The sequence below is a fragment of the Manis pentadactyla genome, chromosome Y (assembly GCF_030020395.1).
Source record: "Manis pentadactyla isolate mManPen7 chromosome Y, mManPen7.hap1, whole genome shotgun sequence".
Taxonomy (NCBI): Eukaryota; Metazoa; Chordata; class Mammalia; order Pholidota; family Manidae; genus Manis; species Manis pentadactyla.
The window spans coordinates 2,666,803-2,679,970 of NC_080039.1; positions in this window are offsets into that span (position 1 = coordinate 2,666,803).

The following is a 13,168-nucleotide window of genomic DNA, read 5'->3' on the forward strand; positions in this document are numbered from 1 at the left end:
TCTTTTTCTTTCTCGTTATCATTAATCTAAACTTACATGAAGAATATTCTGTTTACTAGTCTCTCCCCTATACTTGGTCCCCACTATTAACCCCTTTCCAGTCACTGTCATTCAGCAGAGCAAAATGTTGTAGAATCACTACTTGTCTTCTCTGTGTTGTACAGCCCACCCCTTTCTCCCACCCACCCCCATTAGCATGCTAATCTTAATATCCTCCTTCTACTTCCCCCCTTATCCCTCCCTATCCACCCATCCTCCCCACTCCCTTTCCCTTTGGTACCTGTTACTACATTCTTGCGTTCTGTGAATCCGCTTCTGCTTTGTTCGTTCAGTTTTTTATTCATTCTTACACTCCACAGATCAGTGAAATCATTTGGTATTTCTCTTTCTCTTCTTGGCTTTTTCACTGAGCATAATACCCTCCAGCTCCTTCCATGGTGCTGCCAATGGTAGGATTTGCCCTCTTCTTATGTCTGAGTAATATACCATTTTGTATATGTACCACATCTTCTTTATCCATTCATCTACCTGTGGACATTTAGGATTCTTCCAGTTCTTTGCTATACTAAACAGTGCTGCAATAAACATCGGGGTGCATCTGTCTTTTTCAAACTTGATTGCTGCTCTCCTGGTATATATTCCTTAAAATGGAATTCCTGGGTCCAGTGGTGAATCTTTTCTGAGCACTTTGAGGAACCTCCATACTCCTTTCCACATTGGTTGAACTAATTTACATTCCCACCAGCAGTGTAGGAGGGTTCCCCTTTCTCCACAGCCGCAACAACATTTGTTGTTGTTTGTCTCTTGAATGATAGCTATCCTTTGTGGAGTGAGGTGATAACTCATTGTAGTTTTCATTTGCATTTCTCTGATAAAAATAGATGTGGAGCATCTTTTCATGTGTCTGTTGGCCATCTGTATTTGCTTTTGGAGAACCGTCTGTTCAGTTCCTCTGCCCATTTTTAATTGGATTATTTGTTTTTAGTTTGTTGAGGCATGTGAGCTCTTTATATATTTTGGGCGTCAAGCCTTTATCGGATGTGTCATTTACAAATATATTTTCCCATCCTGTAGGGCTCCTTTCTGTTACATTGATGGTGTCTACTGCTCTACAGAAGCTTTTCACCTTAATGTATTCCCACTTTTCATTTTTGCTGTTGTTTTCCTTACCGGGAGATATTGTCAAGAAGAGGTCACTCATGTTTATGTCTAAGAGGTTTCTGCCTATGTTTTCTTCCAAGAGTTTAATGGTTTCATGACTTACCTTCCGGTTTTTGATACATTTTGGATTTACTTTTGTATATGGGGTTAGAACACAGTGCAGTTTCATTCTCCTTCATGTAGCTGTCCAGATTTGCCATCACAATCTGTTGAAGAGACTGTCATTTCGCCACTGTATGTCCATGGCTCCTTTATCAAATATTAATTGACCACATATATTTGTGTTAATGTCTGGAGTGTCTAGTCTGTTCCACTGGTGTGTGGCTCTGTTCTTGTGCCAGTACCATATTGTCTTGTTTACTATGGCTTTATAGTAGAGCGTGAAGTTGGTGAGTGAGATCACCCCTACGTTATTCTTCGCTCTCAGCATTGCTATGGCTATTCGGTGTCTTTGGTGTTTCCGTGTGAATTTTTCATTTATTTGTTCCAATTCATTGAAGAATGTTGCTGATGATTTCATAGGAAAACTTCAAATCTGTATATTGCTTTCCTCAGGATGGCCATTTTCATGATATTAATTCTTCCTAGCCTCGTGAATGGGTGAGTTTCCATTTGTTAGTGTCGCCTTTAATTTCTCTTAAGTGTGACTTGTTGTTTCCTGAGTATATGTCTATCACTTCTTTGCTTAGGTTTATTCCTAGGTATTTTATCCTTTCTGCTGCAATTGTGAACGGAATTGTTTTCCAGATTTCTCTTTCTACTGGTTCATTGTTCGTGTACAGTAAAGCTACAGATTTCTGTGTGTTAATTTTCTATCGTGCGACTTTGCTGTATCCCGATATGAGCTCTAGTAGTTTCGGTGTGGAGTCTTTACGGTTTTTTATGTACAATTTCATGTCATCTGCAAATAGAGACAGTTTAACTTCTTGTCTACCAATATGGATTCCTTGTGTTTCTTTGTTTTGTCTAATTGCTGTGGCCAAGACCTCCAGTACTGTGTTGAATAACATTGGGGAGAGTGGGCATCCCTGTCTTGTATCCAATCGCAGAAGAAAAGCTTTCAGCTTCTCGCTGTTCACTAGGACGTTGGCTGCGGTTTTATCATATATGGGCTTTATTAGGTTGAGGTACTTGCCCTCTATACACATTTTGTTGAGAGTGTTTATAATGAATGGTTGTAGAACTATGTCAAACGCTTTTTCACTATCTATGGAGATGATCATGTGGTTTTGTCTGTCTTTATGTTGATGTGCTGGATGATGTTGATGGATTATCAAATGTCGTACTATCCTTGCATCCCTGGGATGAATCCCACTTGGTCATGGGGTATCATCCTTTGGATGTATTTTTGAATTCGTTTTGCTAATACGTTGTTTTGTATTTTTACATCTTCGTTCATCAGGGATAATCGTCTGTAGTGTTTCTTTCTTTGGTGCCATCTTTATCTGGCTTTTCCATTAGAGTGATATCGGTTTCATAGAGTGAGTTTGGGAGTAATCCCTCCTCTTCTATTTTTTGGAAAACTTTAAGGAGTATGGGTATTATGTCTGATCTGTATGTCTGTTAAATTTCCGAGGAAAATCCATCTGTCCCGGGGATTTGTTCTTTGGTAGTTTTTTGCTTACTGTTTCAATTCCGTTGCTGGTAATTGGTGTGTTAAGATTTTATGTTTTTTCCTGGGTCAGCCATTGAAGGTTTTATTCTCCTAGGAATTTGTCCATTTCTCCTTGGTTTCCCAGCTTATCATCGTATAGGTTTTCATAGTACTCTCTAATAATTCTTTGTATTTCTGTTGTGTCCGTCGTGGTTTTTCATTTTTTATTTCTGATTCTGTTGATGTGTGTTGCCTTTCTTTTCCTCTTAATATGTCTGGCAAGAGGCTTATCTATATTGTTTATTTTCCCGAAGAAACAGCTCTTGCTTTCTTTGACATTTGCTAATGTTTTCTTCTCAACATAATTTATTTCTTCTCTGGTCTTTATTTATTCCATCGTTCTGCTGACCTTAGGCCACATTTGTTCTCCTTTTTCCAACTTCGATAATTGAGACTTTAGACCATTCATTTGGGATTTTTCTTCCTTTTTTACATGTGACTGGATTGCAATATAATTTCCTCTTAAGAGTGCTTTTGCCGTACCACAGTAGTTTTAGCTTTCTGTAGTCATTTGTTTAGATATAATGCTGAATCTCCATTTTAATTTGGTCTTTGAGTAATTGATTATTTAGGAGCATGTTGTTAAGCCTCCATTTGTTTGTGAGCCTTTTTGCTTTCTTTGTCCAATTTATTTGTAGTTCTAAGCATTTGTGGTCTGAAAAGTTGGTTGATAGGATTTCAATCTCTTGGAATTTACTGAGGCTCTTTTTGTTGCCTACTATGTGGTCTCCTCTGGAGAATGTTTCATGTGCACGTGAGAAGAATGTGTGTCCTGTTGCTTTTGGAGGTAGAATTGTGTAGATATCTAATAGGGCCATCTGTTCTAGTGTGTTGTTCAGTGCCTCTGTGTCCTTACTTATTTTCTGTCTCTTGGATCTGTCCTTTGGAGTGAGTGGTGGGTTGAAGTCTCCCAATGTGTATGCATTGCATTCTCTTTCCTCCTTTAATTCTGTTAGTATTTGTTTCACATATGCTGGTGCTCCTGTGTTGTATTCATATATACTCATAAAGGTTATATCCTCTTGTTGAACTGCGCCCTTCATCATTATGTAATGTCCTTCTTTATCTTTTATTTTTTTTCTTTCTTTCTTTTTTTAAAATTTTTTGTGCTTTATATATGATTTGTATGTTTATCCCACTTTCCCCGTTATTATGTTTATAATTGTTATTAATTTTTTTTAATATAAAGGTGAAGTGTTTGGTATATGCAAGATAAAATTAGAATACACGGTTTAGTGTTGTAAGAGAGCACATGTAGATGATCACGTGTGTGCCTGTAGACTAAGTGTTAGTCCAAGCTAGACAAGGGCAATAAAACATCCACGGATGCAGAGATCCCTCAAAACAAGGGCATTGAGGTTTTAAGCCTCACCTCTGTAGATTCCCAATTTCTCACTCGATGGCCGCCCTGCGACTGTGCCTCTCTTATGTTGTTCCTCCCTTGAGGAATATACCCATCTCTGGCTAACCAGTCATCTTCCAGGACCATACAGGGAAGTTTAAATTTGATAAGTGAGATAGAAGAAATATTGTTTGAAAGGGTTAGCTTTTTACTTCTTTGCAGTTTTATGCCATGTGTTTTCTGTGCCCAGCATTTTTCAGGAAGTATCTTTACCACTTGGAAGAATTATCTTACTCGGTAAATTATATATGAGGGACGACTTCTATTTCAGGGCTGTAATTAGCAAGGAATAAGAAAAGCTATAGAAGTAGCAGACGGTCGAAATCATGGGAAGATTGTTTATTTCTTTGAAATATCTTCTTGTGGAGTAACTTAAGCATGTGTAGGTTTTAAACTACTAATTAAATTGCGCACACACATTAACATAGAAGGAATACACGTACATAACCAAAGCAGAACTATAATTACCAGCCATCTCCAGTGAAACCAAGAAAAACCAGTTAGGCATCCTAGGCATTTGTGAATATTTATTTACGATATGATGGATATTGTCCAACTGAACTTGAACGGTCTGAGAGAAATCAGACAAATTAAAACATCCGATTCCTGGGAACTGTTCACATCCCATATGCTCTTTTAACAGTAGATAATTTGTAGTTGTAAGATTTTGGAGAGCTACAACTTGCACTTCTCCTAATTCTTGGTTGAGTTCCAAAAGTATAGACACAGTCAAATTGATGTTTTACTCTATGCACAGGCCAGCTTAGAAATTTCCTTCTCAGTTTACATGACAAGTACAGGAACTGGTGAGACGAATGCAGCTACAATTGTAGCTGTGCCTGGATCTTTGTTGAGGTTTTTTGATGATCATCTTTTGAAATGACTCTTCCAGAGATTGCTGATGTGGGAAGTTCTTCTTCATATCGTATCTTAGTTCATTTTGTGGTTAGCCCAATTAGGCTTTGATCCTCTATATAAGCACAAAGAGATCTTTTCCCCTCCTATTTTTATGCCCTTTATACCATGTGTAGAACTCAATGGATGTCAACACATAGGAACTGCTCTTTTATCAATAGAGAGGAATATTATCAGAAAACAGTACCTCCACACCGATCATCTGCAAATCTTTAACTGATCAAATTTAAGGATATTTTAGGCATGACTTAATCCTTGATTTACAGTTAACTTTATTCTATCAGGGAGTTATCCCCCTTTTCTTTCTTTATTTTCTTTTTCTTTTTCTTTCTCGTTATCATTAATCTAAACTTACATGAAGAATATTCTGTTTACTAGTCTCTCCCCTATACATGGTCCCCACTATTAACCCCTTTCCAGTCACTGTCATTCAGCAGAGCAAAATGTTGTAGAATCACTACTTGTCTTCTCTGTGTTGTACAGCCCACCCCTTTCTCCCACCCACCCCCATTAGCATGCTACGCTTAATATCCTCCTTCTACTTCCCCCCTTATCCCTCCCTATCCACCCATCTTCAACACTCCCTTTCCCTTTGGTACCTGTTACTCCATTCTTGCGTTCTGTGAATCCGCTTCTGCTTTGTTCGTTCAGTTTTTCCTTCATTCTTACACTCCACAAATCAGTGAAATCATTTGGTATTTCTCTTTCCCTTCTTGGCTTTTTCACTGAGCATAATACCTTCCAGCTCCTTCCATGGTGCTGCCAATGGTAGGATTTGCCCTCTTCTTATGTCTGAGTAATATACCATTTTGTATATGTACCACATCTTCTTTATCCATTCATCTACCTGTGGACATTTAGGTTGCTTCCAGTTATTTGCTATACTAAACAGTGCTGCAATAAACATCGGGGTGCATCTGTCTTTTTCAAACTTGATTGCTGCTCTCCTGGTATATATTCCTTAAAATGGAATTCCTGGGTCCAGTGGTGAATCTTTTCTGAGCATTTTGAGGAACCTCCATGCTCCTTTCCACAATGGTTGAACTAATTTACATTCCCACCAGCAGTGTAGGAGGGTTCCCCTTTCTCCACAGCCGCAACAACATTTGTTGTTGTTTGTCTCTTGAATGATAGCTATCCTTTGTGGAGTGAGGTGATAACTCATTGTAGTTTTCATTTGCATTTCTCTGATAAAAAGAGATGTGGAGCATCTTTTCATGTGTCTGTTGGCCATCTGTATTTGTTATTTGGAGAACCGTCTGTTCAGTTCCTCTGCCCATTTTTAATTGGATTATTTGTTTTTAGTTTGTTGAGGCATGTGAGCTCTTTATATATTTTGGGCGTCAAGCCTTTATCGGATGTGTCTTTTACAAATATATTTTCCCATCCTGTAGGGCTCCTTTCTGTTGTATTGATGGTGTCTTCTGCTCTACAGAAGCTTTTCACCTTAATATATTCCCACTTTTCATTTTTGCTGTTGTTTTCCTTACCCGGGAGATATTTTCAAGAAGAGGTCACTCATGTTTATGTCTAAGAGGTTTCTGCCTATGTTTTCTTCCAAGAGTTTAATGGTTTCATGACTTACCTTCCGCTCTTTGATACATTTTGGATTTACTTTTGTATATGGGGTTAGAACACAGTGCAGTTTCATTCTCCTTCATGTAGCTGTCCAGATTTGCCATCACAATCTGTTGAAGAGACTGTCATTTCGCCATTGGATGTCCATGGCTCCTTTATCAAATATTAATTGACCGCATATATTTGGGTTAATGTCTGGAGTGTCTAGTCGGTTCCACTGGTGTGTGGCTCTGTTCTTGTGCCAGTACCATATTGTCTTGATTACTATGGCTTTATAGTAGAGCGTGAAGTTGGTGAGTGAGATCACCCCTACGTTATTCTTCTCTCCCAGCATTGCTACGGCTATTCGGTGTCTTTGGTGTTTCCGTGTGAATTTTTCATTTATTTGTTCCAATTCATTGAAGAATGTTGCTGATGATTTCATAGGAAAACTTCAAATCTGTATATTGCTTTGCTCAGGATGGCCATTTTCATGATATTAATTCTTCCTAGCCTCGTGAATGGGTGAGTTTCCATTTGTTAGTGTCGCCTTTAATTTCTCTTAAGTGTGACTTGTTGTTTCCTGAGTATATGTCTATCACTTCTTTGCTTAGGTTTATTCCTAGTTATTTTATCCTTTCTGCTGCAATTGTGAACGGAATTGTTTTCCAGATTTCTCTTTCTTCTGGTTCATTGTTCGTGTACAGAAAAGCTACAGATTTCTGTGTGTTAATTTTCTATCGTGCGACTTTGCTGTATCCCGATATGAGCTCTACTAGTTTTGGTGTGGAGTCTTTAGGGTTTTTTAATGTACAATTTCGTGTCATCTGCAAATAGAGACAGTTTAACTTCTTGTCTACCAATATGGATTCCTTGTGTTTCTTTGTTTTGTCTAATTGCTGTGGCCAAGAACTCCAGTACTGTGTTGAATAACATTGGGGAGAGTGGGCATCCCTGTCTTGTATCCAATCGCAGAAGAAAAGCTTTCACCTTCTCGCTGTTCTCTATGACGTTGGCTGCGGTTTTATCATATATGGGCTTTATTATGTTGTGGTACTTGCCCTCTATACACATTTTGCTGAGAGTGTTTATCATGAATTTTTGTAGAACTATGTCAAACGCTTTTTCAGCATCTATGGAGATGATCATGTGGTTTTGTCTGTCTTTATGTTGATGTGCTGGATGATGTTGATGGATTATCAAATGTCGTACTATCCTTGCATCCCTGGGATGAATCCCAATTGGTCATATGGTATCATCCTTTGGATGTATATTTGAATTCGTTTTGCTAATACGTTGTTTTGTATTTTTACATCTACGTTCATCAGGGATAATCGTCTGTAGTGTTTCTTTCTTTGGTGCCATCTTTATCTGGCTTTTCCATTAGAGTGATATCGGTTTCATAGAGTGAGTTTGGGAGTTATCCCTCCTCTTCTATTTTTTGGAAAACTTTAAGGAGTATGGGTATTATGTCTGATCTGTATGTCTGTTAAAATTCCGAGGAAAATCCATCTGTCCCGGGGATTTGTTCTTTGGTAGTTTATTGCTTACTGATTCAATTCCGTTGCTGGTAATTGGTGTGTTAAGATTTTATGTTTTTTTCTGGGTCAGCCATGGAAGGTTTTATTCTCCAAGGAATTTGTCCATTTCTCCTTGGTTTCCCAGCTTATCATCGTATAGGTTTTCATAGTACTCTCTAATAATTCTTTGTATTTCTGTGGTGTCCGTCGTGGTTTTTCCTTTTATATTTCTGATTCTGTTGATGTGTGTTGACTCTCTTTTCCTCTTAATATGTCTGGCAAGAGGCTTATCTATATTGTTTATTTTCCCGAAGAAACAGCTCTTGCTTTCTTTGATATTAGCTAATGTTTTTTTATTTCTTCTCTGGTCTTTATTTATTCCATCGTTCTGCTGACCTTAGGCCACATTTGTTCTCCTTTTTCCAACTTCGATAATTGAGACTTTAGACCATTCATTTGGGATTTTTCTTCCTTCTTTACATGTGACTGGATTGCTATAAATATTCCTCTTAATACTGCTTTTGCCGTACCCACAGTAGTTTTAGCTTTCTGTTGTTGTCTTTTGGTTAAATATAATCCTGAATCTCCATTTTAATTTGGTCTTTCAGTAATTGATTATTTAGGAGCTTCTTGTTAAGCCTCCATGTGTTTGTGAGCCTCTTTGCTTTCTTTGTCCAATTTATTTGTAGTTCTAAGCATTTGTGGTCTGAAAAGTTGTTTGATAGGATTTCAATCTCTTGGAATTTACTGAGGCTCTTTTTGTTGCCTACTATGTGGTCTACTCTGGAGAATGTTTCATATGCACGTGAGAAGAATGTGTGTCCTGTTGCTTTTGGATGTAGAACTGTGTAGATATCTAATAGGGCCATCTGTTCTAGTGTGTTGTTCAGTGCCTCTGTGTCCTTACTTATTTTCTGTCTCTTGGACCTGTCCTTTGGAGTGAGTGGTGGGTTGAAGTCTCCCAATGTGTATGCATTGCATTCTATTTCCTCCTTTAATTCTGTTAGTATTTGTTTCACATATGCTGGTGCTCCTTTGTTGTATTCATATATACTCATAAAGGTTATATCCTCTTGTTGAACTGCGCCCTTCATCATTATGTAATGTCCTTCTTTATCTTTTATTTTTTTTCTTTCTTTCTATTTTTAAAATTTTTTGTGCTTTATATATGATTTGTATGTTTATCCCACTTTCCCCGTTATTATGTTTATAATTGTTATTAATTTTTTTTAATATAAAGGTGAAGTGTTTGGTATATGCAAGATAAAATTAGAATACACGGTTTAGTGTTGTAAGAGAGCACATGTAGATGATCAGGTGTGTGCCTGTAGACTAAGTGTTAGTCCAAGCGAGACAAGGGCAATAAAACATCCACGGATGCAGAGATCCCTCAAAACAAGGGCATTGAGGTTTTAAGCCTCACCTCTGTAGATTCCCAATTTCTCACCCGATGGCCGCCCTGCGACTGTGCCTCTCTTATGTTGTTCCTCCCTTGAGGAATCTACCCATCTCTGGCTAACCAGTCATCTTCCAGGACCATACAGGGAAGTTTAAATTTGATAAGTGAGATAGAAGAAATATTGTTTGAAAGGGTTAGCTTTTTACTTCTTTGCAGTTTTATGCCATGTGTTTTCTGTGCCCAGCATTTTTCAGGAAGTATCTTTACCACTTGGAAGAATTATCTTACTCGGTAAATTATATATGAGGGACGACTTCTATTTCAGGGCTGTAATTAGCAAGGAAGAAGAAAAGCTATAGAAGTAGCAGACGGACGAAATCATGGGAAGATTGTTTATTTCTTTGAAATATCTTCTTGTAGAGTAACTTAAGCATGTGTAGGTTTTAAACTACTAATTAAATTGCGCACACACATTAACATAGAAGGAATACACGTACATAACCAAAGCAAAACTATAATTACCAGCCATCTCCAGTGAAACCAAGAAAAACCAGTTAGGCATCCAAGGCATTTGTGAATATTTATCTACGATATGATGGATATTGTCCAACTGAACTTGAACGGTCTGAGAGAAATCAGACAAATTAAAACATCCGATTCCTGGGAACTGTTCACATCCCATATGCTCTTTTAACAGTAGATAATTTGTAGTTGTAAGATTTTGGAGTGCTACAACTTGCACTTCTCCTAATTCTTGGTTGAGTTCCAAAAGTATGGACACAGTCAAATTGATGTTTTACTCTATGCACAGGCCAGCTATGATATTTCCTTCTCCGTTTACATGACAAGTACAGGAACTGGTGAGACGAATGCAGCTCCAACTGTAGCAGTGCCTGGATCTTTGTTGAGGTTTTTTGATGATCATCTTCTGGAATGAGTCTTCCAGAGATTGCTGATGTGGGAAGTTCTTCTTCATATCCTATCTTAGTTCATTTTGTGGTTAGCCCAATTAGGCTTTGATCCTCTATATAAGCACAAGGAGACCTTTTTCCCCTCCTATTTTTATGACAATTATACCATTGTGTAGAACTCAATGGATGTCAACACATAGGAACTGCTCTTTTATCAATAGAGAGGAATATTATCAGAAAACAGTACCTCCACACCGATCATCTGCAAATCTTTAACTGATCAAAATTAAGGATATTTTAGGCATGACTTAATCCTTGATTTACAGTTAACTTTATTCTATCAGGGAGTTATCCCCCTTTTCTTTCTTTATTTTCTTTTTCTTTTTCATTCTCGTTATCATTAATCTAAACTTACATGAAGAATATTCTGTTTACTAGTCTCTCCCCTATACCTGGTCCCCACTATTAACCCCTTTCCAGTCACTGTCATTCAGCAGAGCAAAATGTTGTAGAATCACTACTTGTCTTCTCTGTGTTGTACAGCCCACCCCTTTCTCCCACCCACCCCCATTAGCATGCTACGCTTAATATCCTCCTTCTACTTCCCCCCTTATCCCTCCCTATCCACCCATCTTCAACACTCCCTTTCCCTTTGGTACCTGTTACTCCATTCTTGCGTTCTGTGAATCCGCTTCTGCTTTGTTCGTTCAGTTTTTCCTTCATTCTTACACTCCACAGATCAGTGAAATCATTTGGTATTTCTCTTTCCCTTCTTGGCTTTTTCACTGAGCATAATACCCTCCAGCTCCTTCCATGGTGCTGCCAATGGTAGGATTTGCCCTCTTCTTATGTCTGAGTAATATACCATTTTGTATATGTACCACATCTTCTTTATCCATTCATCTACCAGTGGACATTTAGGTTGCTTCCAGTTCTTTGCTATACTAAACAGTGCTGCAATAAACATCGGGGTGCATCTGTCTTTTTCAAACTTGATTGCTGCTCTCCTGGTATATATTCCTTAAAATGGAATTCCTGAGTCCAGTGTTGAATCTCTTCTGAGCATTTTGAGGAACCTCCATACTCCTTTCCACAATGGTTGAACTAATTTACATTCCCACCAGCAGTGTAGGATGGTTCCCCTTTCTCCACAGCCGCAACAACATTTGTTGTTGTTTTCTCTCGAATGATAGCTATCCTTTGTGGACTGAGGTGATAACTCATTGTAGTTTTCATTTGCATTTCTCTGATAAAAAGAGATGTGGAGCATCTTTTCATGTGTCTGTTGGCCATCTGTATTTGTTATTTGGAGAACCGTCTCTTCAGTTCCTCTGCCCATTTTTAATTGCATTATTTGCTTTTTGTTTGTTGAGGCATGTGAGCTCTTTATATATTTTGGGCGTCAAGCCTTTATCGGATGTGTCATTTACAAATATATTTTCCCATCCTGTAGGGCTCCTTTCTTTTGTATTGATGGTGTCTACTGCTCTACAGAAGCTTTTCACCTTAATATTTTCCCACTTTTCATTTTTAATGTTGTTTTCCTTACCCGGGAGATATTTTCAAGAAGAGGTCACTCACGTTTATGTCTAAGAGAATTCTGCCTATGTTTTCTTCCAAGAGTTTAATGGTTTCATGACTTACCTTCCGGTCTTTGATACATTTGGATTTACTTTTGTATATGGGTTTAGAACACAGTGCAGTTTCATTCTCCTTCATGTAGCTGCCCAGATTTGCCATGACAATCTGTTGAAGAGACTGTCATTTCGCCATTGTATGTCCATGGCTCCTTTATCAAATATTAATTGACCACATATATTTGGGTTAATGTCTTTAGTGTCTAGTCTGTTCCACTGGTGTGTGGCTCTGTTCTTGTGCCAGTACCATATTTTCTTGATTACTATGGCTTTATAGTAGAGCGTGAAGTTGGTGAGTGAGATCACCCCTACGTTATTCTTCTCTCTCAGCATTGCTCTGGCTATTCGGTGTCTTTGGTGTTTCCGTGTGAATTTTTCATTTATTTGTTCCAATTCATTGAAGAATGTTGCTGATGATTTCATAGGAAAACTTCAAATCTGTATATTGCTTTGCTCAGGATTTCCATTTTCATGACATTAATTCTTCCTAGCCTCGTGAATGGGTGAGTTTCCATTTGTTAGTGTCGCCTTTAATTTCTCTTAAGTGTGACTTGTTGTTTCCTGAGTATATGTCTATCACTTCTTTGCTTAGGTTTATTCCTAGGTATTTTATCCTTTCTGCTGCAATTGTGAACGGAATTGTTTTCCAGATTTCTCTTTCTACTGGTTCATTTTTCGTGTACAGTAAAGCTACAGATTTCTCTGTGTTAATTTTCTATCGTGCGATTTTGCTGTATCCCGATATAAGCTCTAGTAGTTTTGGTGTGGAGTCTTTAGGGTTTTTATGTACAATTTCATGACATCTGCAAATAGAGACAGTTTAACTTATTGTCTACCAATATGGATTCCTTGTGTTTCTTTGTTTTGTCTAATTGCTGTGGCCAAGACCTCCAGTACTGTGTTGAATAACATTGGGGAGAGTGGGCCTCCCTGTCTTGTATCCAAACGCAGAAGAAAAGCTTTCAGCTTCTCGCTGTTCACTATGATGTTGGCTGCGGTTTTATCATATATG